Source organism: Cynara cardunculus, assembly GCF_001531365.2.
Source record: "Cynara cardunculus var. scolymus isolate 2C chromosome LG 13, CcrdV1, whole genome shotgun sequence".
Lineage (NCBI taxonomy): Eukaryota > Viridiplantae > Streptophyta > Magnoliopsida > Asterales > Asteraceae > Cynara > Cynara cardunculus.
Window position 1 is genome coordinate 24,970,480 of NC_037540.1, and position 8,375 is coordinate 24,978,854.

Below are 8,375 nucleotides of genomic sequence, written 5' to 3' on the forward strand. Positions count from 1 at the left end.
TGTAGCTCTACAAGGAACCTTAAATAAAGGTTGAAGACCATTTGAATACTTCCGAAAGCCATGATGCTCAACAATAGAAAGTGGATAATCATGAAGAATGATCATCTTAGCTAAATCATCCCTTGAGCTTTCAGCACTAAAGTTATAACTACTCAATGTAGATGTTTTTCCATCCTTAAGAGTCTGCTCTTGAACTAGAATATGTTGYCTTATGTCTTTTGTAACTCTCCTCGGACATATCTTGAAGTGATCTTTCAAATGTGTTGTCCCATCATTAGGTCTACCRGTYATTTKTTTATTGCAATACTTACATTTTGCAAATCRACGAAGACCATCAATATATACTGCTTCAAAATGGTTCCAGACAACAGATTTCAATCTTTTGTTTGCCGGTTCACTGACTTCAGTCTCAGGACTAATATTTGATCCCATAGGCATGCTTACAGATTCGTTTGTATCATTACCCATCGTATTACGTCCAATGTCTTCTGTGTTTTTGTTTTGTGAATTTTCCATCTTAGAAAAAAAGGACAACGTAGGGTCATATAGCAGTAATAAAAATAAATAAAGATGGGTGACAGCTGTAGCAAACAAGGTCCAGATCACACAAGATGATGAGTTTTAGAAGGCAGGTCAATTAGGGTTAAATCACCATCCCTAGTTAGCTTTGACTCTGCTATTTTGGTCCCTTATTAAGTATCAAAGTATTACAAAAGCATCTTCAGAAAGATCAAATGACCTGGTAAATACAGGTTTGTTGTTTTAATAACCATAATTACAACACCACGATCTTTTCTTATATGAGAAGGCAAGTAGTAATAGACCTTGACAAAACCTGGAATAACACCAAGATCTAATGTATCAACAGCAAAAACACCCATGATTTCCCATGTTTGACAAGATATCAGGTTTACATAGTCTTTGCAATCACGCCTGGTGCATATTGCAGCAAAACTCCCATCCTTAGTGAAAGACAGCTGTTGGTAGTTATGACCAGATGTTAAGAGTTCTAAATCACTTAACCTGGAAAGCTCCAATCTTATCTCAATCTTATGGAAACAACTCAACAAGTGAACAAAAATACAAACATACAGTAGCTTAGCCGGTTAGCTGTAACTAATAAGGAAATAAAGTAATTCAACAAACAGTAGCCTATTAATACATTACTAGTAATACGTTTAACAATATAAAGAAATAATCAAATAAAGAAACAAAGATACAGTAACTGTTAATAAATAATAAACATATGATGAATTGATGATATGAACTTAAAGCAAAGGGTTTACGGCCCTGACCTCGAATCCTCGATGGCAGAGACGGAGACGGTGACGGTGTCGACTGTCAAGTGCGGCCTGTGGTGTCGCCTGTCGAGTGCGGTGACGCTGGTGAGTGGTGACGGTGACAGGCGTGAGCCGACAGGAGTGTGGAGGTCACGAGGACGAGGGTCGACGGACGAGTGGACGACGGTGTAGAAGATCTTGAAGTCGACGAGAGCGGAGAGTGGAGACTGGAGTGTTGACAAGAGCGGACTGTCGTCTGTCGAGAGGAATTTTAGGGATGGATTGGAGGAGTCGATGTTTGTCGATGGAGGACAGAGGAGTATGGACTGATGTCTGATGGTAGGGATGGACTTGGAGTATTGGAGGAGTCAATGGACTGATGGAGTATGGATTGGATATTTGGATTGGACTCTGACTTGGAGGAGTGAATAAGCCCAAATAATTAAAATATCAACATAAGCCCAAATAATTAAATATTTAATATTTATATATATACCGGGTACGGGGCGGGTCGGGGGATACTATACCCGGCCCCGGCCCCAACCCCGGTTTTCCTCAACCGGGGATCCTCGGCCCCGGCCCCGGTCCCGGTACCCGGTTTAGCGGGGAATCCCCGTCCTCGTCTGGGTCGGGTGAACCGGGTTCCCCACCGGGTTGGGCCAAATCACCATCCCTATTCTTCAGTTTGGCACCGACTCCCGTGTATGCAGAAAACTGGGTCTCACACATACAGAAGATTTTTGAGGTTTTGGGATGTCCGGAACCGTATAAGGTTTAGTTGGCGGCATACAAACTGGAAGGAGATGCTCAAAGATGGTGGGACGCGATCAAGCAAGCTAAAGGAAATGAATACGTTGATGCCCTTTCATGGATGGGGTTCCGTGAGGCGTTCTATCAGCAGTATTTCTCAACTGCGGATAAGAACGCATTTGTGAGAGAGTATGCCACAATTCGCCAACGAGATGATGAGTCTGTAACAGAGTATTTGGCAAGGTTTTTGAGGCTCGCTGGTTTTGCAGGGTCGTCAGCCGGGACATCTCTAGAGCAGGCTGAAAAGTTTAAGTGGACAATTCATTACCGGTACCGTTCCAAGCTTATCAATGAGAAATTTACGAATGTGGCACAGGCGGCAGATGCTGCCAAGAACATTGAGATGGAGCAGCAAGACTTCTTGGCATCCAAATCAGATGGGGGAAAGAAAAGAAGTCGAGATGGGAAACAAATTTAGCAGATGGGGCAACAAAATCAGCAGCAAGGTGGTAATAGTGGGAATCAATGGGGACATAATAGTAGCAAGCGTCAGGGGCAGTGGCAGGGTCAAAATTATGGTCAGAGGCAACCGTACCGTCAACAAGGTCAACAGGGACAGGGGCATAATCAGACTCGTTTTCAAAGGTCAGGTGACAAGAGTAATCACGATTCGGTCCCTCAATGCAATTCGTGTGGAAGGCGCCATCCTGGAAACGTGTGTTATAGGGATTTTGGAGCTTGCTTTTTGTGCGGTCAAGTGGGACATTTGGCAAGAGATTGCAAGAAATCTCGTAGCACCGACAAAGGAAATGACACTGAGGCAACTAGTGGAGGTAGGGTGTTTGCCTTATCAGCTAACCAGGCAGCAAATTCAGGTATGATTTCGGGAATTCTTTCGRTTGGCACACATGATGTTTATGCTTTATTTGATACGGGGGCAACCCATTCTATGGTTTCTTTGAGTTTTGCTAATCATCTTAGAGTGCCTTGTACATCGTTAGAATCGCCTCTAGTTATTGCTACTCCTTTGGGTAATTCGGTAGTTATATCTCGAGAATTTAAAGGGTGTCCTTTAAAAGTAGGAGGTCAAATTCGTGAGGTCGATTTACTCCCTATTAGCATGAACGATTTTGATGTTATTTTGGGTATGGACTGGTTGTCAAAGCATAGAGCAACAATTGAGTGCCAAGCTAAGCAAGTAATCTTCGGTGACAAAGAGAGGTCTGATTTCGTGTATCAAGGGTTTCAACCAAAAAGAGAAGTAAAAATTATATTTGCCTTAAAAGCTCAAAAGTTAGTTTCCTATGGATGTCAGGGATTTCTAGCGTTGGTTAAAGACACATCGGTGGAAGAGCATTCCCCTGAAAGTCAACCAGTGGTCAGAGAATTTCTTGATGTATTTTCGGACGAACTTCCAGGAGTACCACCGGTCCGAGAGGTAGAGTTCAATATAGATTTGGTTCCTGGTGCAGAGCCCATCTCTAAGGCACCTTATATAATGGCACCTCTAGAATTACAGGAACTTAAGGAGCAACTACAAGACCTCCTAGAGCGTGGGTTTATCAGACCAAGTGTCTCTCCTTGGGGAGCTCCGGTATTATTCGTGAAAAAAAAAGATGGCTCAATGAGGCTATCTATCGATTATAGAGAATTGAACCGGGTCACTATTTGAAACAAATACCCTTTGCCGCGTATTGATGACTTGTTCGATCAACTTCAAGGAGCTAAGTACTTCTTGAAGATAGATCCAAGGTCATGCTACCATCAATTGAGGGTAAAAGATCAGGATGTTTCAAAAACCGTATTCCGCACTCGATACAGGCATTATGAATTTTTGGTGATGCCTTTCGGTCTAACTAATGCCCCAGCCGTTTTTATGGACCTAATGAACCGAATATTTAGTGCCTACCTAGACAAGTTCGTTATTGTATTTATTGATGACATACTTGTATTCTCTAAGTCAAAGGAGGAACATGAAGGTCATCTACGTGTTGTCTTGGAAACTCTGCGAGATAAGCAATTGTATGCCAATTTCTCTAAGTGCGAATTCTGGCTCGAGCGGGTAGCATTTCTGGGTCATGTAGTGTCAGCTGATGGTATTACTGTGGATCCGAAAAAAGTTGAGGCCGTGACTAATTGGCCAAGACCTACTACAGTGACTGAAGTTCGAAGTTTTTTTGGGACTTGCAGGTTATTATAGGAGTTTGTAGAAGGATTTTCCTCTATAACACTACCTTTGACTCGATTACTGAGAAAAGGGTGAAATTTCTATGGAAAGACGAACAGGAGAAAAGTTTCGAAGAGTTGAAAAAGAGGTTGGTTTATGTGCCCGTGCTCACTTTGCCTTCAGGAACGGGTGGATATCAAATCTACAGTGATGCTTCCAAAAATGGTCTCGGCTGTGTACTAATGCAACATGGAAAAGTTGTTGCTTATGCTTCTAGACAACTCAAGCCATATGAAGTGAACTACCCTACTCATGATCTAGAGTTGGCAGCATTGATCTTCGCTTTAAAAATCTGGAGGCATTATCTTTACGGAGAAACTTGTGATATTTTCACAGATCACAAGAGTCTCAAATACATATTCACCTAGAAAGAACTTAATATGAGGCAAAGACGTTGGCTAGAGCTTCTCAAAGATTATGATGCAAGAATCCAAAACCATCCAGGAAAAACCAATCTAGTGGCAAATGCCCTTAGTTGAAAAAGTTCAGGGAACTTGTCATGTCTTACTACTCAACCTCGTATCGTCTTGGATTTGGAAAGCATGGGTGGATAGCAAGTCTTACAATGGAGCCCACTTTGATTTCACGAGTCAAAGAAGCCCAAAAACAAGACGGAGAGCTATGGGCCATATTACAAAAGATAGATGACGGTAAGCATGCCGATTTTCGGGTTGATGCAGACTATGTGATATGGTTTGGAAATAGACTATGTGTTCCCGATGACCCGAAAATTCACGAGGAGCTATTGAAGGAAACACACAGCTCGCCATTCTCTATTCATCCCGGGTCCACAAAGATGTATAGAGATCTGAAGCAAAACTTTTGGTGGAATGGAATGAAGCGAGACGTAGCTAACTTTGTAGCAAGATGTCTTACTTGCCAGAAGGTAAAAATCGAACACTAAAGAGCGAATGGATTTCTGCAACCGTTAGAAATTCCAGTGTGGAAGTGGGAGGATATCTCAATGGACTTTGTAACTGGGTTACCGAAGACGCTTAAGAAGAATAATGCCATTTGGGTTGTGGTCGACCGATTGACTAAGTCAGCTCACTTTCTTCCTATTCAAGAAGGGTATTCAGTCAGTAAGTTATCAGAACTCTTTCAACGAGAGATAATCAGACTTCATGGCACACCAGTATCTATAGTATCTGACAGAGATCCTCGATTCACTTCACGATTTTGGAAAGGTTTTTAGAATGCATGGGGCTCCAGACTCAAGTTCAATACGGCCTTTCACCCTCAAACAGATGGACAATCCGAGCGAACGATCCAAACTTTGGAGGATATGTTAAGGTCATGTGCTTTGGAATGGTCCGGAAGTTGGGATGAGTACTTATGTTTAGTAGAGTTTGCATATAATAATAGTTGGAAAACAAGCATTGGTATGGCCCCGTTTGAGGCTCTGTATGGCCGAAGATGTCGGGCACCGGTATGTTGGAATGAGGTTGGTGAGGTTGTTATTGAAGGGCCAGAACTTGTAAGAGTCACTAATGAAAAGGTGGCAGCAGCGAAGGAAAAAAATGAAAGAAGCTCAATCACGTCAAAAAAAAAATTATGCAGATCGTCATCGGAAAGCTTTAGAATTCCAAACAGGGGATCACGTATTCCTTAAGGTTTCTCCTTTTCGAGGTATACGACGGTTTGGCTTAAAAGGGAAACTAAGTCCAAGGTACATCGGTCCTTTCGAGGTTTTAGAAAGGGTCGGCGAAGTCGCTTATCGCTTAGCCCTTCCACCTCAGTTATCTCATGTGCATAACGTGTTTCACGTTTTGACGCTTCGAGGCTACAATTATCACCCTTTGCATGTAGTACAATATCCATCAGATAAAATTCATGAGGATCTTTCGTGTAAAGAAGAACCCGAAGCTATATTAGACAAGCATGAACAAGTCATGAGGAAGAAGTCTATACCGTTTGTCAAAGTGTTGTGTAAAACTCACCCGGAACGTGAGGCCACTTGGGAGATGGAAGAATCTCTACAATCAAAATATCCGCATCTCTTCAAAAATTTGTAAGTACCATCTCTCTGTATTTTAAGATCTAGTTTGATTTCGAGGACGAAATCTTTTCTTTTGGGGGGAAGAATTATAATACCCGTCAAATATGTGTGTGTGTGGGTATATATATATATATATCAGTGCATGTTTAAATATATATATATATATATATATATATATTTATTTTGAAGTTTGAGTTAGTATAGGAAGTTGACCAATCTTGAAGGGTTAGTTCTGAATAAATCGCTTTAACTTTGCAATTTGGATAATGGGCTTGGGATTTTGTATTTAGATTAGGGTTTACATAGATTAGGGTTTTTAATTCTTATAAAAACCTAACCCTAATTCCTCTAATTGTGATAATCGCTAGAGAGAAACCCTAAAAGCTTAGAAGAGTCCATTGATAACCTAGAAGGGAACCCGACGGCCAAAAGCAAGCAAGGTTCCATCGATTTCTTGTCGGTTTGAGGTAAATTTTTGTACCATTCTCGAATCTATACATTTAGTAGTTGGGTTAYAAATTTTGGGATTGTTTAAGTAAGATTTGAGTTGTTCCGGTGACTCGAAAGTCACCGATTCGGTCAATATTAATGGCAGCAABTAGGGTTTGTCAAAATCGTCTTGAGAACCCAAAAATTCTTCTCGTTTTTCTCTCGAATTTGATCTTATGTGGTTTGCATAGTATGGATATATATATATATATATGTATATATGTTGATCCTCTCTTTCAGTGATTTGATGATAATCTCTTTTCTCTTTCACGTTGTATTTGTGTTTCTGTATTTTCAGTTACAGCGATCTTCACTGAGTATGTTCAGTGATCGCTGAAGAACTTGCATTGTAAATCTATTAGAGACAACAATACTTCAAGAAGACAACACTCACACCAAAGAACCTTTAGCAAACGTCGAAGACTGAAACTGAAAATTAGAGACCGGTGAGTACGTGATCTGAAGCGGTATTCAGTGATTACAAGACTGTCTACATACGTGTGAAGACTGCTCTAGCTTCAGCGAATGATGATGAGACCTTCAGGTCATTTCAGCATTCACCGATCAAAGGAAGCTTGCTTAGCACGATTATTGTTGTCTTGTCCTTATGCACACAAAGGACAAAACCCATACCATTACAAAAGTTAGTACGGTACGGAGCCGATTAGTCGACTCTTTGTCCACCAACTTTAGGTAAGGATGTCTGCTCAGAAATAGTGCTTTTGTACTATTCACTGTAGCAAAGGACAAGTCTTCCTCTTAAGGTTTGACACGCACTTTAAACCTACCATATTGCATTAAATGGACATTTAATGCACTCGGTATAAATAGAAGTGTTTCTTCTCCATGAAGAGAGTGCGCATCTCTCTCTAACCTTATTCTTACTTCAAGCATCTTCTAGCTTAAGTAAATGATCTTTCTTTTAGCAACTTCTTTTCTTGTAATTGCTAAAGCTTTATGTGTAACCAAAGATTGTTGAGATAGATTTTTATTACCTTATCTTTCCGCAAATAATCTTGTAAAATCTGTATTGATCTTCTCTATCAATATATATTTTAAATTTGAAAATACTGTGTTTGTATTCATCCCCCGTTCTACAAACTGTTTTTCTTCTTGTAGACCCTTACGGGACCCACAAGTGGTATCAGAGCAGTGTTTTCTTTCTTTCCTTGTGTTTGGCTGTTTTTCTGTACTAGTTTATCTTTTCTTAGATAATTTACTGCTTACAAATGGSTTTACAAATTGCAAACACACACACAAAAGATAATGGCTCTCTTGCCAAACCTCCCCTATTTATCCGTGACAACTTTAGTCTCTAGAAGAACCGGATGTCCCTCTTTCTGGAAGGTGTGGATCCTGAAATTCCACACTATATAGAAAATGGACCATATATTCCATTTTCTATTGTTCCGGCTGTTCCAGAAACAACTACGACTGCCGCGATTCCTGAACGGCAGATTCCAAAGCTTCTACATCAATGGAGCGATGAGAACAAGAAAAAAATAGCTATAGACACGCGTGCTCGGTCTATAATAGCTATGTCTCTTCCTAATGAGATCTATCACTCAGTGATGAAAATCAAAACTTCTAAATCCGTATGGGATACACTTTGTGTCCAATATGAAGGAAC